The sequence below is a fragment of the Hevea brasiliensis genome, chromosome 5, assembly GCF_030052815.1.
Source record: "Hevea brasiliensis isolate MT/VB/25A 57/8 chromosome 5, ASM3005281v1, whole genome shotgun sequence".
Taxonomy (NCBI): domain Eukaryota; kingdom Viridiplantae; phylum Streptophyta; class Magnoliopsida; order Malpighiales; family Euphorbiaceae; genus Hevea; species Hevea brasiliensis.
The window spans coordinates 29,568,633-29,583,082 of NC_079497.1; the positions used below are offsets into that span (position 1 = coordinate 29,568,633).

At 29.6% G+C, this 14,450-nt stretch overlaps 1 pseudogene; it reads left to right on the forward strand.

Moving 5' to 3' along the window:
- Positions 1-7,608: 7,608 nt before the first annotated feature.
- Positions 7,609-11,006, forward strand: LOC110641640 (protein PYRICULARIA ORYZAE RESISTANCE 21-like; annotated as a pseudogene).
- Positions 11,007-14,450: the final 3,444 nt, after the last annotated feature.

The following is a 14,450-nucleotide window of genomic DNA, read 5'->3' on the forward strand; positions in this document are numbered from 1 at the left end:
CTAAAATTCAACCTAATGCCTAATTTATTCTAGAAATAATGCTAAAATCTTGAGGTGAACTATGGTCCCCTGTCAGAAACTATTGTCATTGGAGCTCTATGCAATCTCACTATCTCTGCAACATATATACCTAAGCTAACTTGTCCACAGAATATTTAGCTCTCACAGGGATAAAGTGGGCAGCCTTAGTCAACCTGTTCACTATTACCTATATTAAGTCATGTCTATTATAGGCTACGAGTAGCCACACAACAAAGTCCATGGCCACATTTTCTCATTTTCACTCTAAAATAAGTAGTGTGTTAAGTGTCCCTGCCAGTTTTTAATGTTCTAGCTTCACCCTCTGACACACCTCACATGCAGAAATGGACTGTGCAATATCCTTCTTCGTGGGAGGCAACCAATATACTTTCTTCAAATCATGATGCAGTTTGGTAGTCCCTGGATGTACACTGTACATAGCATTATGAGCTTCTCTCATAATGTCTCTTTGAGTTTGATATTATCTGGTAAACATAAGCTGCTGCCATACCTTAAAATTCCTTTCCTATCAAATCAAAACTCATGGTTTTTACCCTTCTGAACTGCTTCTACTATCTTTACCAACTCCAGGTCTTTATTCTAATTTTCTACCACTTATCTCAAATACACTGGTGTTACTTTCATTTGTGCTATCCATTTGCCTTTGGCTGATAACTCCAATTATAACTTTTCACCTAATAGCTAGTGGAACTCTTTTAAGATGGGTCATTTTTTCATTGATTTGTGAGCCAAACTGCCAAATGATTTTTGGCTAAGGGCATCTGTGACTATATTTGCCTTACCCAGATGGTACTAGATAGTACAATCATAATCACTAAGCAATTCTACCCACCTCCTCTGCCTGAGATTTAGCTCTTTCTAATTGAAGATATACTAAAGACTCTTGTGGTCTGTGAATATTTCACACTTTGCCCCATAAAGATAGTGCCTTCATATCTTAAGAGTAAAAACTACAGCCTCCATTTTTAGATCATGGATGGGATAGTTAGGTTCATGCTTCTTCAACTTCCTCGAAGCATAAGCTATTACCTTGTCATTCCACATGAGAACACACCCTAAATCCACTTTGGAGGCATTGCAGTATATTGTGAAATCTTCATTGCTCAAAGGCAAAGCCAGAATTGGTGCTATAACCAAACACTCCTTTAGCTTCTAAAAACTTTCTTCACACTATTTTGTCCATTCAAACATTTTATTCTTTTGAGTTAACCTAATCATAGGAGTAGTTATCTTAGAGAAATCAGGTATAAATCTCTTGTACTAGCTAGTCAATCTTAAGAAACTTTTGATCTCAGTCATAGTGGTTGGCTTTGGGCAATCAGCCACTGCTTTAACTTTCTTAGGATCTATTTCAATACCATTTTCTGGCACTACATGCCCCAAGAAAGATATACGTTTTAATTAGAATTTGCACTTTGAAAACTTGGCATACAATTGATGCTCTCTTGGAGTATGGATAATCACTCTTAAATATTGTGCATGCTCTTTTGAACTTTTGGAATACACTAAAATGTCGTCAATGAAGACGATCACAAAGTGATCTGAAAAAGGTCTGAATATCATATTCATGATATCCATGAATGCAACTGAGGCATTGGTTAGCACAAATGGCATCACAAGAAAATCATAATGCTCGTACCTTGTCCAGAAGGTGGTCTTCGAAATGTCTCTCTTTGATCCTAAACCAGTGATATCTAGACCTTAAATCTCTCTTAGAGAAATAACTAGCTCCTGCTATTTGATTGAACAAATACTTGTTCTTCATGGTTACTTTGTTCGACTGCCTATAATCTATACACACCCTCAAGGAACTATCCTTCTTCTTTGCGAACAACACTGAGCACCCTAAAGAGAAGCACTTGGTCTGATAAATCCCTTGTCTACTAGATCCTATAACTACTCCTTTAACTCATTAAGTTCTATAGGGGCCATTTTGTAGAGCAGAATAGATATAGATCTAGTACTAGGAACTAGATCAATCTCAAAATCTATCTCACTTTCAGGTGGTAGGACAGGTAATTCCTCTGGAAAAACATCTAAGAACTCCCTCACTACTGGAACTAACCCTAGTCCAACTCTGTTCACAATAACTTCCTTTATATGAGTAAGAAATCCTCTACATCCTTTTTTGAGCATCTTTTTATCTTGCATAAAAGAGATCATTCCCTTCATAGCTAATCTCTCGAAAACACTACTTCTGACCCATCCTGTCCACTAAACTTCACTACCTTATTCCCATAGTCCAAGGTAACATAATTGACTGAGAGCCAATTCATCCCTAGAATGACATCAAAATCAGTCAACTGTAAACCCACTAGGTCAGCTAGAAAGCATCTGTCCTCAACCATTACTAGATAGGAGTAATAGATCATCTATATCATTGAAGGGTCACACTTGGGTCCATTAACTAGCAATAAAAATTCTAAACTTAAAACCATTAATCCTAACCTTAGGATTGTATAAGGGATAACAAAAGAGTGTGAAGTACCCAGATCATTTAAAACATGCACATTGAAGCTTCCTATATGAAGTTTACTTGACACCACTATGTTAGAAGTGCTCCCTTTCGGCTATGTCATGGTGCAAGTTTGAGCTGATGCTATAGAATCCCTTCCTTAAGATCTTGCCATGGAGGAAAAAGCTCCTTTCCCTCTCCCACACTTGTAACATTCAAAGGTTCCAAACTTATAAGGTCATCGATGAGGTTTCCCACATCCCACATAACCCAAAGTATCTGAACCTGAGCTAGACTCACTCCCCATCTTAAGAAAAGTTTTAACCTTGCTCCAAAACTTATTTTTCTTCTATTTTTTTTTTAGCAAACCCCCTTTCTCTTTGTTAGTTCTGAATGAAGAAGTGATCTTAATCAGGTGATTGAACCTCTTTGCAATTGTGGCTTTAGGAACTACAGACTACTTAGCCTTTATGCTTTTCAGGTCCAAACTCCCTTCAATGATAGCCCCTGCTTCCATCTTCCTCACATCATCTACTATGGAATGGAAGCTATAGATTTCTACAACCAATATCAATGAAAAGTAGTGAGAGTGCAGCTTCTGGGTGTCCCTTTTTATTTTTTTCTTATCGGTATCATACTCTTGCCCCACATACTGCAAAAGACCCACAAACTTGTTTGTATACTCATATTAACTGTCTACCTCAACTATTCAAACTCCACTACTTTTAACTCTGTAGAGCTTTCTGGAAAAGCTCAGTTGGTAAACTCTAAAACAAACTACAATAAGGTCATGCTGTTAACCCTATTAGTAATGTAGGTCTTGTACCACTCCTTGGCCTTCTTACACTTCAGTGTAAATCCAACTATTTGAATGGCCTTACCATCACTAGCTTTCAATTCATCGACTATAGTCTTGATTGCCTTACCATACTTAAAAGGATCATTCCCTTCTTTATACTTGGGTGCATCCAATTTTAGATAATCTATCATTTTTGCCTTACATCTGCTACCTGACCCAGTCCCTTAAGTCTAAACTATTATAGTTGTAGGTGGTGGTGCTTGCCTTCCTGTAACTCCTTCCATACGGTTCTAAGTTCTCATCGTGTTTAGAGGGTTTTGAGGGTACTATTGGAGAGGATACATGGAGTAAGGGTTAAATGGTGGGAAGAAAGGTTGGTAGGGCATGAAAAAAGGGTATTGAGTGTAGCCTATAAGCCTAGTGTTTCCAAAGCTTCTTTTTTAAGGATAGTTGTACCCAAATCCATATTCTTGACCTTGTGGAGCTAGAGACACAAACTTTGACTCATCCCCCCCACCCTCCCTTTTATAACTTTCTTCTCCTCCTCTACCCATACCAGAAAAACCAAGGTCCCTATGCTGTTGTTGGAAACCATAAGAACCCGTTCATGCATCCACAGACATTTTAGGTGGACTGCATGTTTCCCTACTAACCTCAAAAGACCTTCTAAGGCCTCTTAAGGATTCTCCTCTACCACTTTGCTTGCTCTTCCCCTAGCAGCAAGGTTAGTAGGTAGTGCTCCAACACCCTCATTTTCGAGTAGTGCACTGGTCAACCTTATGAGCCGTTTTGAACCTCAATTTTTTTAAAAGCAAACAAGAAGTATTGAGCACACATAGAGTTCATGTGAGATCACATGGACACAAAACATATCATATAACATAGTATGAAACATAAACATATCATATAGGGAAACAACCATATTGGACATGTATTTTTCTAATAGTGCTAGCTGAAAAACTTTCTTTCTTTCTTTATTATGACCTTTACTAGCATCTAGGTCCACTCATTTAACCTAGAGCTTTGATACTAACTTTATAATGACCTAACTAAGGGCCATTATCAATGCTAGGGTATGGATTAACTTAAGGCAACTGAAACCCATAACAAGCCTAAAAACCTACAAAAACATTTTCTCCTTCAATATAAACCACGATTCAAGCAACTCATAAGTAATCACATTTTAGCATTTCCATTAGCATAAAACATTTTCTTTTAAAATGGCTAAGAATTTTGAACCCTTTCACATTATTCACAAAATGCTAAAGTGTAATCCATACTTTCATTCATACATAATTACAAGAGAGTGTTTATGGATTCAAGCATACATATATATTATTCTTAAACTTGCACATTAACTATTACAGTCCCTTAAAACCAAGCACAGTATCTAATAGTTCATAAACTATGTGTCCATTGTACAACTTAAGTCCTATAAGGTAACTTGCTAGACTAGCTTTTCCAGTGGAAATCATTAATCCTATAACACTCCACCTAGGGTTAAAGGAAAGGTGTAAGCTTGGGGAAACTTAGTGAGTAAACTAACCAATATCATTTATCATATTATTCAGTTCATACATATGCAATACATCAATCACATTAGATTGCATAACACAAATAAATCACATAAGATAGACTTGTCACCATTGATTTCCTATGACAAATTTGCCCAGCTCATAAAGATACTTCTCAAGACTTTCTCTTAAATACATAACATAACTAATGTGCCTAACTCTTAAAAAAGCTCCTCGGGTCTTCCTTTATCATAAATAATGAGCCAAGGACTTATTAGGCCTTACCTGGTCTTACCAAATAACATCATGCATGATCATCTGCATCATAGCAAAAATCAGTGGGTCATCCAACATCTATCAAGTATTAATAATAATTGTGCAATAATGCAGAATATCCGTGTTCTAGATACATACAACCTAATAAGATCATGAAATGATGAATGTGAATGGTCATGAGTCTCATTATAAATAAATTAAAGACTTGCATTATTTAGGTTAGTACTACTCACCTCTTGTAGCCTATCAAACACCATAATCACGAACGATAGCTAAGCATTAACTATAGCCTTTTAGGTTCCTCACATTTGATCCTTTAAAATTCAGACCTTAATGAGTTATTCGGATCACTATAAGTCTACACATGTAACATACAACATATTATAGGTCTCTTTGGTGTCTAAAAACAAGTTTTGGAACCTTAAAACAAAAAGGGAAATAAGGAAGGTAGAAGCAACTTTGGCGGCCAAAGTAAGGAACTTCGACTATCGAAGTCCTATACCTTAATTGCCCATTTTAGGTAGTAGCTACTTTAGTTGTTGATGTAGATTTCAGCTACTGAAGTCCTAAACTTTAAAAGCTCTCGAGAAGCAGCAACTACTCCAGCTGCCGAAATAATAGTTTTCGGCAGCTGAACTTGGGAATTTCTATAATTCCCAATTTGAATTCTGCAGGAATCCCATTGGCCAAAACACAAATCTCAAGCTTAAGCCCCAAAAACTCAGCTCAAGCATTTATATACATGCCATAAACTTATTCAACAACTCAAAACATAACAAAGTTGTGACATGCATCTAACAACTAAACCAAATCTATAGATTCCCAAAAAAAACTCTTCCAACATACAACTTAAAGTAAAAATTCCAATTTAACTTCAATCCATCACATAAGAACCACAAATACTGACCAAAAAACTCTTCCTACACACGCATGTGTATTAAAACACAGCATATCAACTAATAACCACATTAAAACCATCAACCCATTTTTAACCAAAAGAAAATAAAAACCACAACACATCACCTATTGTTTCTTACATGTATCTAAGTAGAACTTAGGATTGGAGATCATTAGGTGGGCTTACCTTTTGCAGCTCCAATTCCTCCCTTTCCAAACAGAAAACTTGAAGGATCTGCTTAATTCTCATAAAAAAAAAATCCTCCTCCACTAGTTACTAATCTCCAACTTTGACATGCAAGACTTTACCAAGTAGTTAAACTCAATATTAAACCCAACTTTCTTTGGAAGAATAAGGGAAGGAGAGAAAAAGAAAGAACAAGGGTCTCTTTTGAAGAAAATTTGAGAATTTTCTCCAATTTTTGTCAATTGAGGCATTTATACCCAAGTTTGCTGAAGAACTTTCAGTTGCCAGAGTCCACACTATCCAGAAGCAAACATCGACAGTAATGGAGCTTTCGGCCATCGAAAGTCTAACTTTCGGTTGCCGAAATCCATACTACCCAAAAAGAAACCTTATCCTTCAATTGCAAAAACAAACAAACACTTAGACTCTATAACATAACACTTGCACACATACAAAAAAACTTACCATTATTTCCACTGTCTATGAAACCCTAAGTTTCACTAGAATTTCTCATCAACAATAGGAATTCTGACATCAGAAAATGGTGAATGTTACAATAATAATTTAAATAATAAAAAAATTAAAATAGTAATGTTAATAATACGAGTAATGATAATTAAAAGAAAAATAAAATAATTAGTATAAAAGAGAGTTGTATACTATTTTTTGTGGAAGGTGATATGTAGCAAATAATATTTTTGCATAAATAAATTTGTAAAGAAAAACAATATAAAAATTTTTAAATAATACATTTAATCACAAAGGCCTTAATTTTTAAAACTAAAATTTTAAAGAAAATAATTATTTAAATAATAAAAATTGAGGTAATAATCCTAATACTAATGATAATTAAAAGAAAAATTAAAAAGAACTAAATAATTCGCTTAAAAAAGAGTTATGCACTCATTTTTTTTTTATGGATAATAACATGTGGTAAATAATATTTAGTATAAATGAATTTACAAAAAAATTAATCTAAAAAAATTTTGAATAATGCATTTAATCATAAAGGCCTTAATTTTTAAAACTAAAATTTTAAAGAAAATAATTATTTAAATAATAAAAATTAAGATAGTAATGCTAATACTAATGATAATTGAAAGGAAAAAAATTAGAAAGAATTAAATAATTAGCATAAAAATGAGTTACACACTCATTTATGGAGGGTAACAACTAGTAAACTCTTTAATAATTAAAAGGAAAATAAAAAAAATTAAATAATTAGATTAAAAAAAAATTATATACTCACTTATGGAGGTAACCAAAAAAATATTTGATGTAACATGTAGCAAATTAAGAAAAGTGCCGACGTAGCAGCACCATAGAAATATCTATCTGATTTTCAGATTATATGTATATATATATATAATCTAAAAAGGTTGGCTTTTACTTGTCAAACGTACATATATATCACTTTCTTAATTAATTAGTCAATTTTATCTTTCAACAATGAACCTAACTCTCTTTCTACTTCATTTCATTTCTTGAAGAATACTCATCAGCTAACCATTTTATATCATCATCATCAGTTTCAGATCTCAGTATTTTCCATCACAGCCATGGCAGAGAAGGTATGTGTGTGGGTCTTTTGCTCTTTTTCTATCTTTATCATCATTGTTTCTTGCTACCCACTTTCTCTTTGCAGTGATGGTTTTTTCTTTTAATTGCTTGTTGATTAATTCGATATCTCTCTGTTTCACGTTCAAATTTTTTTTTTTTTTTTTTTTTATTTGCCTTAGGATTGTGGACAGTAATTGCTGTAATTAAATTAAGTTAATTATGTTGCAGCAAGTGACAGTAATGGTGATTATGGTCGACCTTAGCTGCGAGAAATGTCACAAGAAAATCAAGAAAATATGGGCTTTTGACCAAAAAGGTGTAATCGAAAATAAAATAATATCAAAAAATGATGCATTCGAAAATAATTACAAAAAAAGATGAGTTGTGCTGAGATGGACAAGGTAGCGTTTTTAAGATTCTAACGCTATTTATAATAGCGTCTGAACCAAAATTTTTAAAAGAAAGCTGGACCCTATTCAAAATAGCATTCAGCTTTCGTTTAAATAATAAAAATTTAATTAAAAAAAATTTAAAGGTTGGACGCTACTTATGCGTCCAACCTTTTTTTAATTTTTAATTATTTTATTTTATATTTTAAATAAAATATAAATATTATTTTAATAAATAAAATTATAATATATAATATTATATATTATAATATTTTTATTATAAATATTATTTTTTAATTTAAAATTAAATTAAAATTTAATAAAATAAAAAATTAAAATTAAAAAAATAAATAATTAAAAAGATTTAAAAAAAGTTGAACGCTACTTATTGTAGCGTTCAACTTCTCTTTCAATTTTTAATTATTTTATTTTATATTTAAAATAAAATTTAAATATTATTTTAATAAATAAAATTATAATATATAATATTATATATTATAATATTTTTTATAAATATTATTTTTTTAATTTAAAATTAAATTAAAATTTAATAAAATTAAAAATTAAAATTAAAAAAATAAATAATTAAAAAGATTTAAGAAAAGTTAGACCCTTCAACTTTTTTTAAATTTTTAATTATTTTATTTTATATTTTAAATAAATTAAAAATATTATTTTAATAAATAAAATTATAATAATTTTATTATATATTATAATATTTTTATTTTATTATAAAATAAAAATATCATAATATATAATATTAATTATTATATTTTTATTTATTAAAATAATATTTATATTTTATTTAAAATATAAAATAAAATAATTAAAATTTTAAAGAAAAGTTAGACTCTAGCGTCCAACTTTTCTTAAATTTTTTTAATTATTTATTTTCCTTTAAATAATAAAAATTTAATTAAAAAAATTTAAAGGTTGGACACTACTTATAGAAGCGTCCAACTTTTTTTTAATTTTTAATTATTTTATTTTATATTTTAAATAAAATATAAATATTATTTTAATAAATAAAATTTAATATATAATATTATATATTATAATATTTTTATTATAAATATTATTTTTAATTTAAAATTAAATTAAATTTTAATAAAATAAAAAATTAAAATTAAAAAATAAATAATTAAAAAGATTTAAAAAAAGTTGAACGCTATAGTAGCCTTCAACTTCTCTTTCAATTTTTAATTATTTTATTTTATATTTTAAATAAAATATAAATATTATTTTAATAAATAAAATTATAATATATAATATTATATATTATAATATTTTTTTATAAATATTATTTTTTAATTTAAAATTAAATTAAAATTTAATAAATTAAAAAATAAATAATTAAAAAGATTTAAGAAAAGTTAGACCCTATAGCGTTCAATTTTTTTTTAAATTTTAATTATTTTATTTTAAATTTCAAATAAATTAAAAATATTATTTTAATAAATAAAATTATAATAATTTTATTATATATTATAATATTTTTATTTTATTATAAAATAAAAATATTATAATATATAATATTAATTATTATATTTTTATTTATTAAAATAATATTTATATTTTATTTAAAATATAAAATAAAATAATTAAAATTTTAAAGAAAAGTTGGACTCTAGCGTCCAACTTTTCTTAAATTTTTTAATTATTTATTTTTTTATAATAGCGTTCAATTTTTCTTAAATCTTTTTAATTATTTATTTTTTTAATTTTAATTTTTTATTTTATTAAATTTTAATTTAATTTGAAATTAAAAATAATATTTATAATAAAAATATTATAATATATAATATTATATATTAGAATTTTATTTATTAAAATAATACTTATTTTTTATTTAAAATATAAAATAAAATAATTAAAAATAAAGTTGGACGCTACTTATAGTAGCGTCCAACCTTTAAATTTTTTTTAATTAATTTTTTATTATTTAAAAGAAAGCTGGACGCTATTTTGAATAGCATCCAACTTTCCTTTAAAAATTTTGGTTCGGATCCTATTATAAATAACGTCCGAATCTTAAAAACGCTATTATAATTAGCGTCTGACACTCACCTCGTCCACCTAGCATAATTCAGCTCTTTTTGATAATTATCTTCAAATGCACCTTTTTTTTTGTATTATTTTGTTTCCATTACACCTTTTTGGTCAAAAGCTCAGAAAATACTCTGTAAAATTCCTCGTGAGTCTGTCTTAATTGATTTCTCCATATACTAATTAATATTAATTTATTAAAAATTAATTTCCTATTTGCTTGAAGGAAGTGACTGAGTTTTATACATTTTGTGATTTTGATGGCCTTATGTACAAGAGAAATTCAAAATCAGATATATGATGAGAAGGCTAACACAGTGACCATCACTATGGTGTGCTGCAGCCATGAAAAGATCAAGAAAATGATAGCTGCAAAGGTGGTGATTTCGTCAAGGGTATTGAGATTAAAGAACCAAAGAAGTCTACCAAAGGACCAGAAAAATCCGACAAGCCTAAAATACAAGAACCAGAACCAGGAAAATATAAGCGTACACCAACGGTGCAGGCACCGCTACCGCCACCGACGTCACCACCGCCGGTGAGGACGTGTTGCAATGAATGTTATGAAGGATATGGAGGAGGCCGATGTTAACATGGATATGGAAGGCCAACCCCATGCTATGAGGGTTATGGGAGGCCAATATACGACAGTTGGGGCGGTGGCGGTGGCTTCGGCTTCAGCATTTGCCAGAGAGGATGCCCTGTGTATGCGGGGAGATGTGGTTGCCAAAGTGAAGAAAATCCGTCGGCATGTAGTGTCATGTAAGTAGTTAATTTAAAATGGTGGTGTTAATCAAGGTATGAACTTCTACTTGACATTGTTGAAATTGCTAGTTGAGCCAAGCAGCCTTTTTAATATATATATATATATATATATATATATTATTTTGAATGGTGTGACCATCCTTTTCTGTTGAAGATGGATGAAGCTTTATTGATTCATATCAAATAGAAATAAAAATAAGAAATATATTCCTTCTCGTTACTCGATTTCTATAATTTATGGCGCCATGCTAATCCATAATTAAATCTCTCTAATTCTCACCCCGTTGACAGTTGCATCTGCTGTGTATGCCGCTTGTTGAACCCTTGATAAGAGCCCTTTGTGCATCTGCTAGTCTGATGCTACTCGTTGTACTGGTGGTTATCGCGCTTTGGTTTGTTTTATCGATATTCAATTCATTGGTGCATTTGGGTTTCTATGTGATGTATTTAGTGTATTTGGCTTTTTTTTTTTTTTTCCCGATGGTTAATGCAAAACTCATTCCGTGTACTTTCCTTTTGATTGCCTTTGAATTAAGAGATTTGAATTTGGAATTGAGATTTAATTTAGAATGTGAAATTTATAAATTTAAAAATTTCTTTTTTGAATTTTTAGTAAATTTTATATAATTACTAAATTTTAAAGACTTGAATTATATAATTTTTTAAAATTAACTTGAGATTTTAATGAATTAAACTTTTTTGCATAATTTTTCTTTTTATATTATAGACTCATAGCATGAGTTGGCATTCCAAATAATAATAATAATAATAATAATAATAATAATAATAATGCATACAGTTGTTGTAGTAATTCCCAGCGTACCCAATTAAGTTTACAGAATGAGAATCAATGAGCAGTGGCATTTGAGTTGTTTTTAATTATATAAAATTTTAAATTTAAATTTCAATTAAAAATAATTATATTAAAAAAAATAATAAGGAATGAGAAAAAGCAAGTGCAGTTGGCTGTCATTGTTGAAATAACTAACTGCAAACAACATATGTTTTTCAACCACCATCGGCTCTGTCTCTACCAGAAGCAAACTTATATCAATTTATTTTTATATTTTTATTTCAATTTTAGTATTTATTTTCAATTTTAAAGAATTGGAGATAAAATTCTTTGAATGGAATAAAGTTTTATTATCTCTACTATTATTTCAATTAAGTGAGGTTGGATTTTACTAACATTGTTTCTTTTTGAGAAATTTTTTAAATATGCGCATTAAAATTAATTTTTTCACATATGGAATACATTCAAAATAATTTTAAGGTTGCATTCAGAATTATTATTTTTAAATTGTTATTTAATAAAATTAAATTTTAATTATTAAAAAAATGAATAGATTACTCTCGTTGATATATACATAGAATCTATATTTAGACATTTTCATTCTGTATTGTATTTGAATAAAAAAATAATTATACAAAATTATTATAGTACCAAAAAGTTAAATCATTGCGTGTTTTTGTGCTTTAATTTTATCATTTCAATTTAGATAAAATAAGCCAAAATTAAAAAGTTTATATAAATTTTATCTAAATTTGAAATCTAATTTGAGGAAGTGTGTCACTAACCACACGGCATATTTATTCTTAAAATATGAGATCCACTTAACACATCATATAATAATTAAAAAAAAAAAAAAACTCTCTCTCTCATCTTGCATAGTTTGGCATAAAAATCTTTCTTCCCTAAATCTGCCATGGTGTTGTTATCATCAAATACTTTGTCCCATATAAACTAATAATTTGAGGGCAACTTTCAATTCCCAAATAAAATCACCGGAAGAAGCACCATGAAAGGCCCTATTCATGAAGCATGATGAAAGGCGATATTGTGACAAAGAAAAAGGCCAAAAGTAATGAATCCCTCATAATTGTCAGTAATCATCATCACCCATTATAAAATGTAGTAGATATTTTATCAAATTTTCTCATTGAGATGTTTTCAATTTTTCTTGTTGAGTTATCTAGTAAATGCATGCAAACAAATACCCTCTTTGCCATCCACCAAATTTTCTCATCAAACAAATTGACCCAGTAACCACCAACGTTGATTAAGAAAACAAACTCTTAAGTGACATTCATCCAAAGCAAAATAATTATTTACAAAGAAAAACAACTACAAATTTAAATAAACAGGAGTAACATAGGGGTAAAAGCACAAAGAAATACCATCTTTAAGAAGAATCAAGCACTCGTAAGAGATCTCGAATTGAAAGGGGGACAAAAAGGCACCAGTTTGTCCAATATAGTAAGTTGGTGATATTAACAACTCTCATTGTGAAGAAAAATCAAATTGAAGCCATTGATTGGAGAATATTCATCGAACGGAGAAACCAAATCTAGGAAAGATGAGAAACAAACAAGTAAAAGGTGTTTAAGGGAATCAAAAAAATCCTAGCTTGGCAAAGGCAAAGGTAAGGCAAAGGCAATCTCTAGGAATTTGAAGAATAGCAGAAAACAGAAGGAAAGGAATAATGAAGAAACTGGATTTTGGGCTAAATGGAAATGGAAATTAGTATATGAGAACTGACGTTATTATTGGGAAGAAAAACAAGCACAAACGCTGATAAAGACCTCATCAAATATTGTGGTGGCACTGTGGCTGGAGGGTATGAAAATGATGTGGAAGTTCAAAAAATATTGTGGTTCATTCTATGGCAGTTACTATAAAACAGTAAACAAATTGAGTGATTTGATAAGGAAAAAAAGACCAAATAAACTCATATACTTTCAGTCAATGGTTAAATAAGTTCAAAACTAAATTTTGGACCAAGTAAGTCCACGCCTACTAAAAATATTATTTTTTCTAATATTAAAATTATTTAATATTTGTAAGTAAAATAAAAAAAAAAGAAAAAGGAATTTGAAAAACATGATGAACAAAAATGGTTTAATATTAAATTATTATTTTAATATCTTATTATTTAAAAAATCAGAAAAATGATATTTTATTATAACAAAAATAATATTTTACTAGGTATGAATTTATTTGGCTTTAATTAAAAAGTACTTAAGTTTATTTGGCCCTTAACAGAACATCTAGGAGCTTATTTGACCTTTTTTCTGATTTAATAATGAGGCTTGAAACTTAAGGCTGTACATTTATCATGCTTTACCAACTATGGATCCTTTAAAAATTTACAAAATATTTTGGCAAGCTAAGTCATATTGTGAAATAGAAACAACGCCAAAAGCATTAGAATCAATGCCACGCAGCTCTTTGGTGTATCATCGAGCTTGGCTTTTGATGAAGGTATTAGTGGTATGACCTAGAGCATTACCTATGTGTTCTTTATTGTAACCATATTCCTATCACATGGTATTAATGTTTAATTTAATCTAAAATGTTTATATTTAATTGAACAAGCCTATTAGTTTCTTGTTGGGGGTTTCATTCTCAAAGAGTTGAGAATATGAGTGATGGAACTGTCTAATATAAGTGCTATACATGATGGTTTACAGTCGAGGATATTTTGCAGGACATGATCTATCTGGCTAGAATGTCACCTCT